This window comes from Chiloscyllium plagiosum, unplaced genomic scaffold (genome assembly GCF_037043375.1).
Source record: "Chiloscyllium plagiosum isolate Xiang-an unplaced genomic scaffold, Cpla_swu_hap1 HiC_scaffold_23, whole genome shotgun sequence".
NCBI classification, from domain to species: domain Eukaryota; kingdom Metazoa; phylum Chordata; class Chondrichthyes; order Orectolobiformes; family Hemiscylliidae; genus Chiloscyllium; species Chiloscyllium plagiosum.
This window is the reverse complement of record NW_028270161.1, coordinates 2,217,757-2,238,820: the sequence shown is the minus strand read 5'-3', so window position 1 is coordinate 2,238,820 and position 21,064 is coordinate 2,217,757. Positions and strand designations below refer to the sequence as shown.

General features: G+C 46.3%; 1 protein-coding gene across 6 annotated transcripts in view; it reads left to right on the top strand.

The window, feature by feature from the left end:
• LOC122561883 (semaphorin-3D) overlaps window positions 1-21,064 on the top strand; it is a 356,084-nt gene that overhangs the window by 269,118 nt on the left and 65,902 nt on the right. The gene's annotated exons all lie outside the window — the stretch shown is intronic.

The window sequence follows — 21,064 nt, the reverse complement described above, 5'->3', positions numbered from 1 at the left end:
TAGATGGTGGACAGGCTTTGGGGAGTCAGGAGGTGAGTTACCCGCTGCAGTATTCCCAGCCTCTGACCTGCTGTTGCAGCTGCTGTATTCATATGGTGAGTTAATTTGAATTTCTAGCCAATGGTGGCCCGCAGGATATTGGTAGTTGTAATTTTGTGATAATAACACCATTGAAAGTCATGGGATAATGGTTAGATTCTTTCATGTTGGAGATGCTCATTGCCTGGCATTCATGTGGTTTGAATGTTGCTTGTAACTGATTAGACCTAACCAGGTCTTGCTCCACATGGGCATATACTGTTTGAGAATGTGGGGTGAAAATGCTGCTGAATGCTGTTAAATTATTAACAGATGTCCTGGCCTTGGATTGCAAGCAAGGTCATTCATGATTAGCTGAATTTGGCTGTGCCAAAGACCACACCTTGGTGCTCTTTAGATTACATTCTCTCTCCTTGTTCTTTGCTCTAAAATGTGCCACATTGGAATTCTGTGCACTGAATTTTATCAGCTATGTGTCTGGACATCCCACTTGTTAATATCTTCCAGTAGCTATTCCTATGATATTTGGCAGGTTTTGAGCCAAAATAACTCACACTTGTAATAACATTCTCTTCATCTGAGTCAGTATTGTGTCAAGGAGCAGACAGAAAAATAGGAAATGATGCATATCTGGGTCAGGAAAATGAAACCGTGTTGTGGGAACACCAAAACCACAAGGACCACAGTGGTTAAAGGGGAAAAGCTGATCACTCTCTGTTCTACACAGCTTAGGACAAGCAAGAAATATTTCAGTCATATTAGTATCATATATAGAGTCATGCAGTCCTTTCTCTCGCTGTCTCAGTAGAGTTTCCTACTGACATTACCAACACGGCCGGAAACCCACTGCTGAAAGCTTACTGCATTTGGGAGTGATACTATGTTGAGTGAAAAATTTTCCTTTACTTCCATTGGACTCTTGCCTTATTCATAAAAATTGCTTTTGTTGATGAAGGGATGGACAATATCAGGGAAACAGTGCACTAAACAAATATAAGTTCATATAGTGAAGCAGTCTGTACATCATAACATACAGCTCAGTGCATGAGCAGCACAGTGGCTGAAACATTAGGCAGAAATACCGGGGAAGGATAGGGGAAGAGGTGCCTGCACGAGTGTGCAAAACCGATTCAAGCAACTTGGAAGATGTTCATTTGGGAAGGAACAAACGTTTGTATTTGCACATTGATCATTGTGTCTGGGTAGTTGAGACAGATCTCATTATCCATTTGAGGAAATGCTGAATGTTTTCTTATTCCAAGCTGATACACTTTATCAAATGAACACCAAAACCACTTGTGGAGTCAGTCGAAAAAAAATTCTGAGTATTTGCAGAAGGGAAGTTGAAAGGAGATTGAATTGCCCTGGAATTTTGGTAAGAATGAGTTTGGTTGAAATAATAGGTCTTTGGGAATTTGCTGGAAATGGATGGAGAAGAGGGACTGGAAATTGGGAATAGGGAGGGAATTGAAATGGGACTTGAGTTAATGTGGTGAAGGAGGAGCAGAGTCAAAGTCATCATTCAAACATGAAACAACTGTTATAGCAAGACAGCCGATTCATTGGTTCATCCCGAAAATCTTTTATGCAAAATGAGTGATATTTGCCAACTTAATTAACGCTGCACATCAAAATGATTCTTTACATAAAAACAGTCAAATTATTTCTGAGGGATTCCTAGAGGAATATATTTTGAATTCCTGTATGTGAACATTTGCATGTGCTCATGCATTGGTTTTAATCTGTATCTGTGAATGCTTTTGCTGACATCAGTTACAATCCTGCACAGGTAGATTGTGATGAAATGGGAGAATTGAAGCTGCAAAGTTTTAAATTTGCTCGGCCTGACATTAATTTCAGAGACAAACCCGAATTGCTGTCTTTGAATTACATTTGTTCCATGCTGGTAGGTAATATTTAAGGAGGCAGACTGAACGTACAGACAATGAGCACACAATCTGCAAGATTTAGCTCCAGCCAGTGTGTGACAGGCCATGACACATCATATGGACCTTATCACAGGTTGGCACTGCTCCAGTTCCCTTCTTTCACTTGTTTTATGTCAGTGCCAAATTACCTTTCCTTGAGCAGTTTTATATCTACCGTATCGGGTCAGAACTGACAGCTGCATTTTGGTTTGGGTTCAAAGGGTTTGATGCTTGAAGGTAACCTAAACTGATATTATTGCACTGTGTCATTGCCTCTGGTTAGAGCTTATGCAAAGGGTTATTACTTCAACAATTTTTAAATATAGTTTTGGAGCAACACAGTTCCATCCAAGTTCATCATTTTGCTGGTATTCTAATAATGATTGAGAAGTGATGACTTAAGGATTGGTATTGGGATGAAGCAATATTTAACCTTACGTAGGTATTGCTGAATAAACACACATTTTGTCAAAACCTTTCATATTTCACTCATCAGAACATTTCCCAAGAAGTACCAAAGTAAACGGAAACTAGCCTATTCTTGCAAAGTGCAGAACACAATATCCAACTTGATATGATTCTGCAACTGTTTTCCCTGGATCGTCAGAGGCTGAGGGGTGACCTTATAGATATTTATAAAATCATGAGGGGGCATGGACAGGGTAAATAGGCAAGGTCTTTTCCATGGGTGGGAGAATCCAGAACTGGAGGGCATAGGTTTAGGTATGAGGGGAAAGATTTAACAGGGACCTAAGGGGCAAAGTTTTCACGCAGAGTGTGGTGCGTGTATGGAATGAGCTGCCAGAGGAAGTGGTGGAGGCTGCTACAATTACAGCATTTAAAATGCATCTGGATGGGCATATGAATAAAAAGAGTTGAGAGGGATATGGGCCAAAGACTAGTAAACAGGATTAGATTGTTTGTGATATCGGGTCGGCATGAACAAATTGGACGGAAGGGTCTGTTTCTGTGCCGTACATTTCTATGACTCTATGGTTCTATTTGCCAAATAATCCCAAGTAAGTGAGGAATTAAGCTGACAGCCAAGTTGGAGGTTGAGCGATTATCAATATACAGTTGTGTGTATTGAAAACTATATAGATTAATACACAGGGCATTGATTTTTGCAAACAAATTGTGCACCTATTTCAATTGGACCAGAAAATGGTGACGGCCATTTGCTGGTTCATTATTCAGCACAATGTTTGATCAGAATCGAACAACCTGGTTTAAAATTTAAACAAAGCTCGGCAGTTAACTCTCAGTCATCATTAACTGGTTCATAACAATGCCTTTACCAATCAGAGCTAAAAATGTGTTGCCGGAACAGCGCAGCAGGTCAGGCAGCATCCAGGGAACAGGAGAATCGACGTTTCGGGCATAAGCCCTTCTTCAGCCCTTCTTTACCAATCAGAGTCCACTTGACAACAAATCAACACAGTCCTCTCATGTAGTATAAATGTGGTTCTTCTGAATTGCCCTGAGGAGTGCAAAATAAAATGCTTTGATAAATTAGTCTTGGTTCCGCAATCACTCAAGTTCTGAACCAAATGACTATTTGCTAACCTAACTCTGGGTATGTAATCTGAATTGATATAAATATTTATTGTGTTTTCTGTGATCTCACAACATATGCACATTTATTTACTCAGTGAGGTGCTGTAGCAGGTCTGTCCTGTGTAGACTTAACTGGAGATTGAGTCAAACCTGGACCTGACAGTGTTAAATAATGGCTGGAATCTGTACTGCATCTACAGCAGTATATTCAACAATAATGAGGGAACTAACCAGCTAACCCTCCTTTAGATCCCATCATTGTACCAACTATCTATGAATCTGGTGAATGAACCACACTTGGCACTAACTAACCCTGGCTATTTCATTTGTGGATTGACAGGTTGGATGGAATAAAAAAGTCTGGGGAATATGAAGCATCCATTAAATGAAATAAAATGCTGTCTTAACTTTCAGTCCTTGTCAGTGGATTTTCCACAGAACCTCCTCATGATGTATAACAAACAGAGTAATTTTTCCCTGGCATTATGAGCTGGAAATTGCTCAAAATGGCACCAGATTATTATGCTACTTGGAAAACAAGTCATTAAGCCGCATTGCTGAGGAGAAAGCTAACATCCGAGAAATGGAAAAGTGTGGCTCTGGCGTTGAGTGTGCCTCTGATAGACTGGAAGACAGAGGAATTCTTTATACAGGATTTTGGGAGCAGACTGCAATTTCATTTTAAATTTGGAATTTGAGAGCCCTTCATACACTTCTGTGCTTTATGGGAAACATGCTGTCTCTGCACAAATAACAAAGCAATATTGTGCCTTTTTAACTTGACAAAGTTGTCTCTGATAGGACAAATCCTATTGCAGACTCAACCACAGGAAAAATGACCCAACAGCAGTACAGTCAGAATTCTCGGATATCTGAGACAACACCTCAAATTTATTGAATATCTCTGAAGGGAAACTGATGTTAGTAGCAGAGATAAATAGGGCTGCATTTAAAGGGAATTTACATTTAATTTAGAGTTAAAGGGATTCCCCTTGTCTTGATAATAATGTTTAATAATCTGTCACATGTCAGGGATTAATTAACTACCTGTGTTAATTGATTTAAAACACATTAATAGTTACAAAGCAGACATTATAGAAAACAGTTGATTTCTGCATATACAGCTTGCAGACCCACAGCAGATTAACTGCAGGCATATTCACATCATTGTATACACATTGCAAATGGTGACCTTCAGTTTGAATCACTCCAGGGCAAGGTAGATAGACAACACTGCCCAGTGGACTGGGAAATTGGTCAGATTGTTGAGTAGGTGAGAAGGAAACTAGTCCACCATGACTGAAAGTAACTTGTAGGGCTGGTCTGCTCCTCTGACATAGAAAACCTTTTTTGTTGACCTCATGAAGAATGTGTACAGACAACGCAGTCAGCTGATCCTCTTGTGCATCGGTCAGTGTTATTTTCATTAAAAATAATAAGGACTATATCAAACCGGTTGCTGTAAGGACAGTGTGCCATACCAGGTAATATTTCTCAGGAGAAAATAATGAGAACCTAGAAAATCTTCTATCATTCCAACGTGCGCCACTCTTGGATAATTTTGTGCCTTTATATATTTCACACAACCCATGCTCTGGTGTTAAAGAATTTGTGTTGTACTGATTTGAAGTTGAGAAAGGATGGCACTGCCCATTTCCCCCCCACCCCCACATTCAGACCGTTCTAGACTTTCCTCGTCCGGAAGACAGCTGCAAAATATCGAGAGTGAACAGTGGCTTCGGGAAATAAAATGCATGATTATCTTTAGTGAGACTCAAGAGACATATTCACATGATTGCAGTCTTTTGTGAGGCTTAGGGCATAACTGGCAGAAAAGTGTAAGTTGGCAAGGATTGGTTTGCAAAATGGAAACCCAGTGTGGGAGTCCATTTGCAGTTTCAATGTTCAGCCAATAGCCAAATGGAATTGATAAAGGGATGATTCTGCAGTTGTGTTGACAATTGGCCTCTCTGTTACTCTGTGTAGGGCATGAGGTGAAAGGGTAAAGACTGAACTGACACGCGCAGTGTTATAACTGTGCGGCAACTAGAAATCCAGATTGCACACTGTTTCCCATGTGCAACAGTGTTGGCCAAAGGCAAGCAAGTGAATGTCTTCTGCTGTTAGTGGAAATAATGGGGGTATTCATAATCTTTCTGTGTTGAATGATTAGTTGTTTTGCAGACCTCTGTTATTTCACTGTTATTGCCCTAATAATAAGACTGAAGGAAAGATACCCATTGTGCTTAGGATGGCTTATTTATAAAAACTGGCACCAAAACAGCTTCCCTATAAACTTTCCTAAAAGGAGTGATGATTCAGTGGTATTATCACTGCACGTTAATCTATAGAGCCAGGTAATGTTGTGGGGGTCTGGGTTTGAATCCCACTATGATAGATGGTGGAATTTAAATCCAATAAAAATCTGTAATTAAGAGTATAATGATGCCCATGAACCTATTGCTGATTGTCAGTAAAACCCATCTGGTTCACTGATGTCCTTAAGGAAGGGAAACTACCATCCTTACCTGGTCTGGCCTACATGTGACTCCAGACCCACAGCAATGCAGGTGATGCTTAACTGCCCTCTGGGCAATTAGGGATGGATAATAAACGCTGGCCCGGCCAATGACACTGTGAATGAAATAAATGAGATGGCAGCTCACAGCCACCGTCTTCAAGGCAACTAGGAACAAACAATAAATGTTGGGCCCAGGCCCCATCCACAAGGGAATAAAAATGCAGTTAAAAAACAGAGTGAAAATGAAACATGCTCAGCACAAAAGGGAAGAAAGTAAACTAACACTGGAAAACTGCTCAATGCACATTTAATTCCTTGTGAACTGATAAAAGTTTCACCGAGTTTAATTAGATTCCCTGAGAGAAAGATTAAAATAGTACGGTCAGAAACTAGTCAGGATCAGTACGTTATTGTATTTCATTCACAATGTGATTACTTTATGATAGTCTTGCTCTCATACCATAAAATCCTAAACAAAATGAACTTCAGCTGTAAACAATACACCAATATTCACCAATAACAATCTCAGTAAATTTGTCTGCTTTATTAAGGCCATTTACAAAGTGTAAGAGAGACAAACAGAAAGCCCGGCTGTCTCCATGTGACCTTTGCTACCAGGTAGATTAGATTACTTAAATGTGGAAACAGGCCCTTCAGCCCAACAAGTCCACACCGACCCTCTGAAGAGCAACCCACCCAGACCCATTCCCCTCATTTACCCCTTCACCTAACACTATGGGTAATTTAGCCTGGCCAATTCACCTAACCTGCACATCTTTGGACTGTGGGACTGTGGGAGGAAACCGGAGCACCTGGAGGAAACCCACGCAGACACGGGGAGAATGTGCAAACTCCACACAGAGAGTTGCCTGAGGCGGGAATTGAACCCGGGTCTCTGGTGCTGTGAGGCAGCTGTGCCACCATGCCACCCCCCCCCCCCCCCGGATAGTTTGTATTAATTCCAGCGCTTGGCATGGCTGAATCTGAATGATGACAGGTTTAAGAAAATACAAGTAAACGTGGATCATTGCAAATTTGTGAGGATATCCATAACCTTAAGATACCCTTCACTCTGTTTCAGAACTGCTGCTCAAACGACATTTACCTCACCTGTAGAAGGTGGGGAAACAAAGTTGGATTCTCCACAGACATTTTCAAATGTTTGATATCATGGAGCAAAACACAGTTAAAGTTCTGAATTTCCTCCACCATTCCCAGTTTAATATCTGGTCTTTCCAGTTTTCTGGTGGTAAAATACCTTTAATGTGCAATATTGTTCCACTTCTACAGGTAACAGCAGAACTAATTTGTCCCCCTTCCAGTTTCTGACACTGCTGTAAATGTAGAGTTTGGCTGGTTTTGACAAGGTGCTGCACGGGAGGCTGCTAAATAGAAATGAGCACATAGTGTTGGGGTAAGGTAGTGGTATGGATGGAGGATTGGCTGCCTGTCAGACTGCAGAGAGCAGGGATAAAGGGGTCTTTTTCAGGATGGTAGCCGGTGACTAGGGGTGTTCCGCAGAGGTCCGTGTTGGGACTGCAGCTATTCAAATTGGAAGGGGACTAATATACTGGCTGGGAGATTTTCTGCTTGGGAGGATTTAAACTAGTACGGTGGGGGTGGTGGTGGGGTTGGGTTGGGTCCCAAGGAGATACTATGGAAAGAGATCAATCTGAGACTCTACAATTGAGAAAAGAAGTGAGTCAAACAGTCAGGGCAGGCAGGAACAAAGCAGATAAAACTTTAGGACTGATAAATTAAACTGCATTTATTTCAATGAAAAAGGCCTAACAGGGAAGGCAGATGAACTCAGGGCATGGTTAGGAACATGGAACTGGGATATCATAGCAATTAAGAAACATGGCTCAGGGATGGGCAGGACTGGCAGCTTAATGTTCCAGGATACAAATGCTACAGGGAGGATAGAAAGGGAGGCAAGAGAGGAGGGGGAGTGGCATTTTTGATAAGGGATAGCATTACAGCTGTGCTGAGGGAGGATATTCCTGGAAATACATCCAGGGAAGTTATTTGGGTGGAACTGAGAAATAAGAAAGGGATGATCACCTTATTGCGATTGTATTATAGACCCCCTAATATTCAGAGGGAAATTGAGAAACCAATTTGTAAAGACATCTCAGTTATCTGTAAGAATAATAGGGTGGTTATAGTAGAGGATTTTAACTTTCCAAACATAGACTGGGACTGCCATAGTGTTAAGGGTTCAGATGGAGAGAAATTTGTTAAGTGTGTACAAGACAATTTTCTGGTTCAGTATGTGGATGTACCTACTAGAGAAGGTGCAAAGCTTGACCTACTCTTGGGAAATAAGGCAGGGCAGGTGACTGAGGTGTCAGTGGGGGAGCACTTTGGGGCCAGCAACCATAATTCTATTAGTTTTAAAATAGTGATGGAAAAGGATAGACCAGATCGAACGGTTGAAGTTCTAAATTGGAGGAAGGCTAATTTTGACGTTATTAGGCATGATTGGGGACAGATGTTCGCAGGTAAAGGGATGGCTGGAAAATGGGAAGCCTTCAGAAATGAGATAATGAGAAAGTACATTCCTGTCAGGGTGAAAGGAATGGCTGGTAGGTATAGGGAATGCTGGATGACGAGAGAAATGGAGGGTTTGGTTAAGAAAAAGAAGGAAGCATATGCCAGGAATAGACAGGATAGATTGAGTGAATCCTGAGAAGAGTATAAAGGCAGTAGGACTATATATACTTAAGAGGGAAATCAGGAGGGCAAAAAGGGGACATGAGATAGCTTTGGCATTAGCAAGGTTAGATCTCATGGAATACAGGGAAAACTAGCCATTTGGATACAGAACTGGCTCAAAGGTAGAAGACAGAGGGTGGTGGTGGAGGGTTGTTTTTCAGACTGGAGGCCTGTGACCAGTGGAGTGCCACAAGGATCGATGCTGGGTCCTCTACTTTTTGTCATTTACGTAAATGATTTGGATGCGAGCATAAGAGGTACAGTTAGTAAGTTTGCAGATGACACCAAAATTGGAGGTATAGTGGATAGCAAAGAGGGGTACCTCAGATTACAACAGGATCTGGACCAGATGGGCCAATGGGCTGAGAAGTGGCAGATGGAGTTTAATTCAGATAAATACGAGGTGCTACATTTTGGGAAAGCAAATCCTAGCAGGACTTATACACTTAATGGTAAGATCCTAGGGAGAGTTGCTGAACAAAGAGACCTTGGAGTGCAGGTTCATAGCTCCTTGAAAGTGGAGTCACAGGTAGATAGGATAGTGAAGAAGGCGTTTGGTATGCTTTCCTTTATTGGTCAGAGTATTGAGTACAGGTGTTGGGAGGTCATGTTGTGGCTGTACAGGACATTGGTTAGGCCACTGTTGGAATATTGTGTGCAATTCTGGTCTCCTTCCTATCGGAAAGATGTTGTAAAACTTGAAAGGGTTCAGAAAAGATTGACAAGGATGTTGCCAGGGTTGGAAGATTTGAGCTATAGGGAGAGGCTGAACAGGCTGGGGCTGTTTTCCCTGGAATGTCAGAGGCTGAGGGGTGACCTTATAGAGGTTACAAAATTATGAGGGGCTTGGATAGGGTAAATAGACAAAGTCTTTTCCCTGGGGTTGGGGAGTCCAGAATTACAGGGCATAGGTTTAGGGTGAGAGGGGAAAGATATAAAAGAGACCTAAGGGGCAACTTATTCACCCAGAGGGTGGTACGTGTATGGAATGAGCTCCCAGAGGATGTGGTGGAGGCTGGTACAATTGCAACATTTAAGAGGCATTTGGATGGGTATATGAATAGGAAGGGTTTGGAGGGATATGGGCCAGGTGCTGGCAGGTGGGACTAGATTGGGTTGGGATATCTGGTCGGCCTGGACGGGTTGGACCGAAGGGTCTGTTTCCATGCTGTGCATCTCTTGAACTCTAATAGGGTTAAGGAGAATCCAAAGGGTTGCTACAAATATATTAAGGACAAAAAAGGGAGAGAATAGGGCCCCTCAAAGATCAGCAAGGTGGCCTTTGTGTGGAGCCACAGGAGGTGGGGGAGCTATTAAATGAGTATTTTGCATCAGTATTTAATGTGGAAAAGGACATGGAAGGTATAGAATGTAGGGAAATAGATGGTGACATCTTGAAAAATGTCCATATTACAGAGGAGGAAGTGCTGGATGTCTTGAAACGCATAAAGGTTGATAAATCCCCAGGACCCGATCAGGTGTACCCTAGAACTCTGTGGGAAGCTAGGGAAGTGATTGCTGGGCCTCTTGCTGAGATATTTGTATCATCGATAGTCACAGGTGAGGTGCCGGAAGACTGGAGGTTGGCAAACGTGGTACCACTGACAAGCCAGGAACTATAGACAGATGAGCCTGACTTCGGTGGTGGGCAAGTTGTTTGAGGGAATCCTGAGGGACAGGATGTACTTTTATTTGGAAAGGCAAGGACTGATTAGGGATAGTCAACATGACTCTGCATGGGAAATCATTTCTCACAAATTTGACTGAATTTTTTGAAGAAGTAACAAAGAGGATTGGTGAGGGCAGAGCTGTAGATGTGATCTATATGGACTTCAGTAAGATGTTCGACAAGGTTCCTCATGGCAGACTGGTTAGCAAGGTTAGATCTCATGGTACACAGGGAGAACAAGCTATTGGGACACAGAACTAGCTCAAAGGTAGAAGACAGAGGGTGGTGGTGGAAGGTTGTTCTTCAGATTGGTGGCCTGTGACCAGTTGAACGCCACAAGGATCGGTGCTGAGTCCAGTACATTTTGTCTTATATAAATGATTTAAATATGAAAATAAGAGGTATAGTTAGTAAGTTTGCAGGTGGCACAAAAATTGGAGGTGTAGTGGACAGCAAAGAAGGTTACCTCAGATTACAATGGGATCTTGATCAGATGGGCTAATGGGCTGAGGAGTGGCAGATGGAGTTTAATTTACATAAATGCGAGGTGCTGCATTTTGGGAAAGCAAATCTTAGCAGGACTTATACACTTAATGGTCTTTGGGAGTGTTGTTGACCAAAGAGTGCAGGTTCCCTTTTGGTTCGGAATACGTGTAGTTCCTGAGGACCAGAGGAAGAGATTCTGCTCGAGTGCTGTCGGTGCGACGCAGCGGACGTGTGCTGGCGGGGGAGAAACCGCGGGGATCGTGCTGCGAGTCGTAGGAGCTGCTGGAGACCATCCCTGGATCGTGATTGGCCATTGGAGGATTGTTTGGTTGTGCTGACCTGCTCTTGGTGGATCTTTATGCTGGCTTCGGCCTAACGCCAATTCAGGTACCAGTCAACCTCAGAGCTATGGCCTCAGCAGCCGCTCGCAGCCCTGGCCAGGGCATTCATAACACAGTCAGGGTGACTGTGAAGAAAGTGGAGGAGCACACACCAGTCGATCGGACAGTGCTTTTGAAGAAGATTTTGCTGGAGTGCTGTGGGTTAGGCACGCCTGGACTCTCAGCCGCACCGCACGCTGCCCTCGAAGCGGCTGAGGGGGGGACGAGACTGTCACACACCTCCTTCTTGAATGTGCCTATGCAGAGGAAGTCTGGAGAGGAATGCAGTGGTGTTTGTCGAGGTTCGTCCCGAGCAGCGCCGTGATGCGGGACTCCGTGCTCTACGGTCTGTTCCCCGGGACGCACACCTAGACGAACATCAACTGTGCCTGGAGGATCATCAACTCAGTGAAGGACGCTGTCTGGGTGGTCTGAAACCTGCTGATCTTCCAGCTGAAGGAGTTGACCCCGACTGAGTGCTGCAGCCTGGCACATTCCATGGTCCAGGACTACGTGTTGAGGGATGCGCTGAAGCTTGGGGCAGCTGCCGCCAAGGCGCGGTGGGGAAAGACCACTGTGTAAAGTCTGCCTGCCTAACGAAGAACAGGGGGCCCATGCAGTCATTTGGGCTCTGCTGACGCCTCAGCTAATCATATGGGCATATGATCGAAAAATGTACAGACCTGTATAAAAATGATAAATTCTGATCTCTGTATGTACATGTTTACATATGTATGGCATGGCCAACTGTACAGACCATCAGGTCGATGCCTGTGGGAACATCCTCTACCCACCCTCCAGCTTTGCCATTGGAGGAAGCAGAGGTTACCCGACATACGCAGGGCAGCCAAAAGTGTGCCGAACCTGCGGGAGGTCAGGCCACATGGCGGCGGATTGCAAGGTGACCGTCTGCCGAAACTGCAAACAGGAAGACCACCCGACCAAGGACTGTAAGGAGGCCAAGAATTGTAATCTGTGCGGAGAGGCGGGCCACATGTACAAGGCCTGCCCAAGACGAGGGGCCGCCACTTACGCACAGATGGCCGGAGGTGACAACATGAGCCGTGGACCGCCCAAGACCAGCAAGATACCACAAAACAGCACGGGAACGGTGTCTGGAGGCACCCAGAAGGAAGGGCGGGCTGTAGCGGAGCAGACGGCAGACAGCGGGGAGAGGCAGCAGCCGATCCAAGCTCCTTCAGGACAGACGGAGGAAATGGAAGAGAAGGGAACAAAGGAGGCAGAGGATTGGATTACTGTGAAAAGCAGGAAGAGGAAACCTCCCAAAGCCACCCAGCGAGGGGGGAAGCGACACCTACACGACGAGGATACAGGCAGCTCTTCCGACGGTGAGGATGGGCGCAAGGAGGGCCGTCACCAGAGGAAGAGACAGAGCGCCGCGGGGAGAAAGGAGAGCAGCACTGCCCAAGCAGGAAAAGACGATCCCTCTGAGGGGATGGGTAAAGGCCTCCCCCCTCCCGGTGAGAACCAAGAGGTACCCACCGGCCCACAGCTCCAGGTAACTGGGAGCAATGGTCCTGTGACAGCCCCGCTGTCAGATGGAGAACTGGACTGTGCGGACCCTGGACCCGACCGGAAGACACCAGAGCGGGGAAATGGCTTCAGCATGGAGCCGGACAGCTACCTCAGCCCCGGGAGGGTCCAGCAGTTTGCCGTCACCACGGGGATGCATACAGCTACCCCAGAGGGGCAAGACCAGCAGCAAATGGACACAGTTAACCTTGTAAACTGTTAAAATGGGGATAAGAGTTGCCAGCATCAATGTGCGTAGCATCAAATCGGCTACACGATGTGTTTCTACAATGGCCTTCCTGGCCAACGTTAAAGCCGACGTCCTGTTCCTGCAGGAGTGTGGGATACCGCACCTCAGCAGCTACAGGAGATGGTCGAGCTTATGGGCCCATGGGCCGTCAGTTTGGTCGGGGGGCAATGTTAGCCGCGCCTCTGGCCTGGGTATCCTGTTGCAAGGAGGCAACTTCACCATCTCCGAGGTTAAGGAGGTGGTGGGCGGGCGTCTCCTCGTCACCGACGTCATACAGGAATGCTCCCCTGAGACTGATTAATGTGTATGCCCCAGTGGGTAAGAGTGAATGGTTGGCCGTCCTGCAGCAGCTTCCACTGTTGCTGGCTATGTCCAGACCGGTCATTCTGGCCGGAGACTTCAACTGTATCATTGATGCAGATGGACGATCCGGCAGGGGGGGGGGACAGTAAACTGGACACCACGTCCAGAGCCCGAATGGACACGGTAAAAGATGCCAAGCTGCATGACGTCTTCAGCACCCCTGCAGACGGAGCGCAGCGTAGATACACCTGGTCACGGACAGACAGGTCTGTCCGCTCAAGGATAGATTACCGGTTTCTGTCCCGAACGCTCTCGGTCAGATCCACCGACCTCAAGCCGGTGTTCTTCTCTGACCACTGCCTCCTGCTGGCCGGCTGTCACCTACAGGACGAGCAGTGGGCTGGTAAGGGAACGTGGAAACTGAACACAAAGCTGTTGACCCCGGGAAACATTGAGGAGCTCAAGAGGGACTACGCAGGTTGGAGAACCGTGGAGCCCCTCTTTGAGTCCCCAGCGGACTGGTGGGAAGCAGTAAAAGGGAACATCAAGAGGTTCTTCATCCTCAAAGGTGTTCAGGAGGCGAGAGAGAGGCGGGGAAAACTGTCCCAGCTCCAGGAAAGTATGCAGAACCTGCTCCTGCTGCAGACAATGGGGGTGGATGTCACGGAGGACATCCAGAAGGTGAAGGGCCAGCAAGCCTCGCTCTTTGCCTCGGAGGCCTCCAAGATAATTTTCCGGTTCAGGGTCCGCTCGGTGGAGCAGGACGAGATGTGCTCACGTTTCTTCTTCCAGAAGGTGCACAAAGAGAGCTCCGTGCTCAGCAGCCTGAAGGAAGAAGATGGCTCGATAACGTCATCTCAGGCTGACGTCATGAGGATCAGTAAATCCTTCTATGCCAGTCTGTATGACGCGAAGCCGACCGATAGCGCGGCCTCCCAGTCGTTCCTGTCCTCTATCACGGAGGTCTTAGACGACAGAACACGGGAGAGGCTGGACCAGCCGCTATCTCTGGACGAGCTGACCAAGGCCCTCGAGTCCTTCGAAAAGAATAAAACTCCCGGAAGCGACGGCTTACCGGTCGAGTTCTATTCCGCTCTGTGGGACTTGATCGGCCAGGACCTGCTGGAGGTGTATGTCAGTATGCTTCGGGCAGGTACCATGAGTGAATCCATGAGGTAAGGCATCATCACCCTCATCTACAAGCGGAAGGGGGAGAGGGAGGAACTCAAAAATTGGAGACCAATCTCACTGTTGAATGTGGATTACAAAATTCTGTCAAAGGTAATCGCCAACCGGGTCAGGTCTGCTCTGGGGTCGGTGATTCACCCTGACCAAACCTGTGCTGTGCCGGGCAGGAAGATCGCTGAGATTCTCGCACTCCTCAGGGATACGATCACCTACGTGCAGGACAGAGGGTTGGACACCTGCCTGATCAGCCTGGACCAGGAGAAAGCCTTTGACAGGATATCACACACGTATATGAGAGATGTTCTCTCCAAAATGGGCTTTGGGGAGGGAATCTGCAATTGGATCAGACTGCTCTACATCAACATTGTCAGTGCAGTCTCAATCAATGGGTGGGAATCAGATAGCTTCCCAGTCAGATCTGGAGTCAGGCAGGGCTGCCCTCTCTCTCCTGACTTGTTTGTGTGCTGCATAGAGCCATTTGCCGAGTCCATCAGGAAGGATGCGAGCCTGAGAGGGGTGACTATTCCTGGCAGCGGGGGCCTGCAGGTTAAGGCCTCCCTGTACATGGATGACGTCGCCGTTTTCTGCTCAGATCCGCTGTCCATGCGCAGACTCATGTGCGTATGTGATCAGTTCGAACGGGCCTCGGGGGCCAAGGTAAACCGAGGCAAGAGCAAGGCCATGCTCTTTGGGAACTGGGCCGACCAATCCTCGATCCCCTTCACCGTCAGGACCGACCACCTGAAGGTGCTGGGTATTTGGTTCGGGGAGGCTGGGGCGTGCGCCAAGTCTTGGGAGGAACGTATCAGCAAATTGGGCAGATGGAAGCTACGGTCGCTCTCCATTGCGGGAAAAAACCTGGTCATCAGGTGTGAGGCACTGTCATTGCTGTTATACGTGGCACAGGTCTGACCTATTCCCAGAACCTGTGCTGCTGCAGTCACTTGGGCCATCTTCCATTTTATATGGAGGTCAAAGATGGACCGGGTCCGAAGGGACTCGCTGTACAAAGATCTGGGCAACGGGGGAAAAAATACACCCAATGCCACCCTCACCCTGATGGCCACCTTTGTGTGTGGCTGCATCAAGCTGTGCGTGGATCCCCGGTATGCAAACACCAAGTGTCACTACGTACTGAGGCTCTACCTGTCCCCGGTGTTGCGAAGGATGGGCCTGGCCTTGCTGCCGCGGAACGCTCCGAGTAGTTGGACCGTTCCGTATCACCTGTCCTTCGTGGAGAAGTTTATGAAGAAAAACACCTTTGACCACAAGTCCGTCAGGAAGCGGTCAGCACGTAGTGTCCTTGAGACCCTTTGGGAAAAGGAGAGGGCGGATCCTATCGAGCGGTTCCCTGAGCAGACTGTCAAAGCCATTTGGCAGAATGCCTCATCGCCAGAACATTCCAACAAGCACCAAGACATGGCTTGGCTGGTGGTGAGAAGGGCTCTGCCTGTGAGATCCTTTATGCACGCCCGGACTCTCAGCTGCACCGCACGCTGCCCTCGAAGCGGCTGCGGGGGGGACGAGACTGTCACACAGCTCCTTCTGGAATGTGCCTATGCAGAGGAAGTCTGGAGAGGAATGCAGTGGTGTTTGTCGAGGTTCGTCCCGAGCAGCGCCGTGACGCGGGACTCTGTGCTCTACGGTCTGTTCCCCGGGACGCACACCGAGACGAACATCAACTGTGCCTGGAGGATCATCAACTCGGTGAAGGACGCTCTCTGGGTGATCCGAAACCTGCTGATCTTCCAGCTGAAGGAGTTGACCCCGACTGAGTGCTGCAGACTGGCACATTCCATGGTCCAGGACTACGTGTTGAGGGATGCGCTGAAGCTTGGGGCAGCTGCCGCCAAGGCACGGTGGGGAAAGACCACCGTCTAACATCTGCCTGCCTAACGAAGAACAGGGGGCCCACGCAGTCATTTGGGCTCTGCTGACGCCTCAGCTAAAAATGTAATCGTACAGACCTGTAAATAGGAATGATTATTCTGTTTTCGGTATGCAAACAAATGGAATGTTTACATATGTATGGCATGTCCAACTGTACAGATCATCAAAGTATTTTATGAATAAAGTATATTTTTGAAATTAAAAAAAAGGTTCATAGCTCCTTGAAAGTAGTGTCGCAGATAGATAGGATAGTGAAGAAGGTGTTTGGTATGCTTTCCTTTATTGGTCAGAGTATTGAGTACAGGAGTTGGGAGGTCATGTTGCAGCTGTACAGGACATTGGTTAGGCTGCTGTTGAAATACTGTGTGCAATTCTGCTCTCCCTCCTATTGGAAGGATGTTGTGAAACTTGAAAGGGTTCAGAAAAGGTGTACAAGGATGTTGCCAGGGTTGGAGGATTTGAGCTATAGGGAGAGGCTGAACAGGCTGGGGCTGTTTTCCTGGGAGCATTGAAGACTGAGGAATGACCTCATGGAGTGTTTTCAAATCATGAAGGGCATGGATAGGATAAACAGACAAAGACTTTTCCCTGGGGTGGGGGAGTGCAGAACTAGAGGGCGTAGGCTCAGGGTGAGAGGGGAAAGATATAAAAAGGACTTAAGGGGCAATGTTTTCATGCAGAGGGTGGTACGTGTATGGAATGAGCTGCCAGAGGATGTGGTGGAGGCTGGTACAATTGCAACATTTCAAATGTATCTGGATGGGAATATGAATAGGAAGGGTTTGGAGGGATATGGACCAGGTACTGGCAAATGGGACTACATTAAGTTGGGATATCTGGTCGGCATGGATGAGTTGGACTGAAGGGTCTGTTTCTGTGTTGTACATCTCTATGACTGTATAACTATATGACATTATACATTAAAAATCTGGACAAAGTAGCTGTGAGGGCATTGTTGCTATGTTTGGCGATGACATATAGACAGGTGATGGGCCAAGTAGTATTGAGGATGGGGGAGGCTGCAGAAGGATTTCGACAGGTTAGGAGAGTGGGCACAGAAGCAACAGATGGAATTCAGCATGGAAATGTGAGTTTATGCACTTTGGTTAGAAGAATAGGGCGTATTTTCTAAACAAGGAAAGGCTTCGGAATCTGAGGCGCAAAGGGATTTAGGATTCCTAGTTCAGGATTCTTTTCAGGTTAATATGTAGAATCAATGGTATTTAGGAAGGAAAATGCAATGTTAGCATTCATTTCAAGAGGTGAGAATACAAGAGCAGGGATGTCCTGCCAAAGCTGATCAAAACTATGGTCAGACTGCATTTGAAATGTAGCTGAAAATGTGTTGCTGGAAAAGCGCAGCAGGTCAGGCAGCATCCAAGGAACAGGAGAATCGACGTTTCAGGCATAAGCCCTTCTTCAGGAATGAGGAAAGTGTGTCCAGCAGGCTAAGATAAAAGGTAGGGAGGAGGGACTTGGGGGAGGGGCGTTGGAAATGCGATAGGTGGAAGGAGGTCAAGGTGAGGGTGATAGGCCGGAGTGGGGTGGGGACGGAGAGGTCAGGAAGAAGATTGCAGGTTAGGAAGGCGGTGCTGAGTTTGAGGGATTTGACTGAGACAAGGTGGGGGGAGGGGAAATGAGGAAACTAGAGAAATCTGAGTTCATCCCTTGTGGTTGGAGGGTTTCCAAGGGATGAACTCACATTTCTCCAGTTTCCTCATTTCCCCTCCCCCCACCTTGTCTCAGTCAAATCCCTCGAACTCAGCACCACCTTCCTAACCTGCAATCTTCTTCCCGACCTCTCCGCCCCCACCCCACTCCGGCCTATCACCCTCACCTTGACCTCCCTCCACCTATCGCATTTCCAACGCCCCTCCCCCAAATCCCTCCTCCCTACCTTTTATCTTAGCCTGCTGGACACACTTTCCTCATTCCTGAAGAAGGGCTTATGCCCGAAGCGTCGATTCTCCTGTTCCTTGGATGCTGCCTGACCTGCTGTGCTTTTCCAGCAACACATTTTCAGCTCTGATCTCCAGCATCTGCCGACCTCACTTTCTCCTTTGAAATATTGTAAACAGGTTTGGATCCTGCACCTAAACAATGATGAGCTGATGTTGGAGGAGGTTCAGAGGAGGTTTACAAGAATGACCCCAGCGATGAAAGGCTTGTCATATGAAGAGTGGATGATGATTCTGGATCTGTACTCGATAGAGTTTAGAAGGATGAGAGTGGGATCTCCAGAGGCCTGGATAGAGTGGACGTGGAGAAGACATTTCCACTAGTAGGAGAGACTAGGACCCGAGGGCTCACCCTCAGAGTGAAGAGATGACCCTTTAGAACTGAGATGTGGAGGAATTGCCTCAGCCAGAGGGTGGGGAATCTGTGGAAATCATTGATGTGGCAGCCACATCACTGAGTGTATTTAAGTAAGAGATTGGTGGATTATTGATTGATAAGGGGATCAAGGGTTACAGGGAGAAGGCAGGGGAATGGGGCTGAGAAACATATCAGCCATGATTGAATGGCAGAGCAAACTGGATGGGCTGAATGGCCTAATTCTGTTCCTATATCTTAGGGTCTAATGTATGAGTCTGCAGGAAAACATTCTCCTCAAACAGCAGAATTGACTGATAGCTAACAAAACATTTCATTGCCTCAAAACCTTCAAAATCACATCCATTTGTTTGCAATCCTCTAGTCCATATGGTACAATGTACAAACTGACAGCAGCCCCAGCTTTCAGTCATACACTTCTAAACATCACTCACCACAACATGGCAACGACCCAAGTGGAGAAAGTGGAGGTCCAATCTTCCGCAGAAAGTCTGGGTAATGCTGAATCCGTTAAGGATGGGTTGGGGAAAATGTGACCACTTGCTCCATAAATGGAGCATGAGGCAGCAGCTGAAAGTAATGCCATGTGAATCACACGGAGCTGGCTGGCTGGGCCCTAAGGTACAGATTCTGGTTGAATACCATTCTTCTGCTGCTGATGGTCCTCACAGTGTCTCAGGGACACTCAGACTTTGGGCTGCTGAATCTGTTCTGAGTCAATGCAGGTTTAGCAGATGGAAGAGCCACACAACACAGCAGCGGGCAGGCTCCATGTAGGTCCTGGATGTCATCTCCAGAAGTCAAGAGTGTGGTGCTGGAAAAGCACAGCAGGTCAGGCAGCATCCGAGGAGTAGGAAAATCAACGTTGCATCAGGAAAGCCCTTCATCTCCAAAGGTATCTTGCAGTGGTCACTGTTTCAATCCTCCCACAGCCTGATACATCTATAACTGGTGGATTGGTGAGGATGAGGTCAACGAGGTTTTTTTTCCCCATTGTTGGTTCTTTCACCACCTGCCACAGACAAATTTGAGCAGATTTCCCATTAGAACTCGTTCAGTCTGATCAAGTTACTTGTTAGCAGTCACTTGTTAGAATCGAGGGTCAAATGGATTAGAAACCTCTGTCAGTCAGCAAAAAAATCATAGCACATAATTAGATGAAGATTACAAGTAATGGGTGAATTTTATTTTAAAATCCTCCTGATTGGATAGTACACCATTAGGCAGCTATTATGTGATGAATTTTGCCCACCCAATCAGCATTCAGTGGAGCAGTAATTGTAATTAGAGGGAAATCGAGAAACATAGCTTTTGAAAAATATATTTCTGGAAGCAGCAGACTTATGGATATTAATTCTGTAATCTTCAAAACAGAGACCTTCTTGTAAAAATCAAGAAAAATCCCCAAGTAATGAAATGCATGATAAATTGGCACACGGTGTGGGGGTGTAATTAATTTTGAAATGATGAAAAATAAAAATGAGCCCTTGGGGAGGAAGAACCCCTCTTTGTTTCTTTGCCAAATAATTTTGTACTTGAGAACAGCAGAGGATGAGAGTTTTGTGAAAGACTGATCTGTTTGGACACTAGAGGGAGTGACAGCACTTGGGTTTGGAAGGTTGTGTCTTTGGAATTCTACAATTCTGAGTTTCTATTGAGGAGCGGTTAGAAACATCAGTCATTCAGTTGTGATTTATTTTGCAGAGGGTGTCTCCATTGTGGAAAGCCTCTTGTTTTTCAGGGAAATGCTGTAGTTTCAATTTCTAGGTCAGCATCATCTACTGAAACACAGTCAATAGTGATCAAGATTGTGAAGGGATGTGTAAGTCAGTCCCTTATTTCACTGAGGATTGTTTCCCTGGATTGACTGTAATGGTGGAGTGAGGCCATGAGATTACAGATTGTGGCCAGAAACAATTCTGATGATACTAGGGGTTTGCAGGGTGAGGTAGTTGTGAGATTTTCAATCTGTTTTGAATCAATCCCATTTAGCAGGTCTATAACACAATGGAAGCCATTCTCAGTGTGAAGATTTCATCCTAGGACTACAAAAGAGGTTTACAAAATTATGAGAGGCATAGATAGTCAGAGGCTTTTTCCCAGGGTTGAGGTTTCAGTTACAGGAGGCATAGGTTCCAAGTGAGAGGAGGAAAATTAAAGAGATGTGCGAGGGATGGTTTTCACACAGAGAGTGGGAGGAGCCTAGAACGCACTGCCAGAAGGGGTGGTGGAAGCAGGTACGTTGGGGACATTTAAGAGGCATCTGGA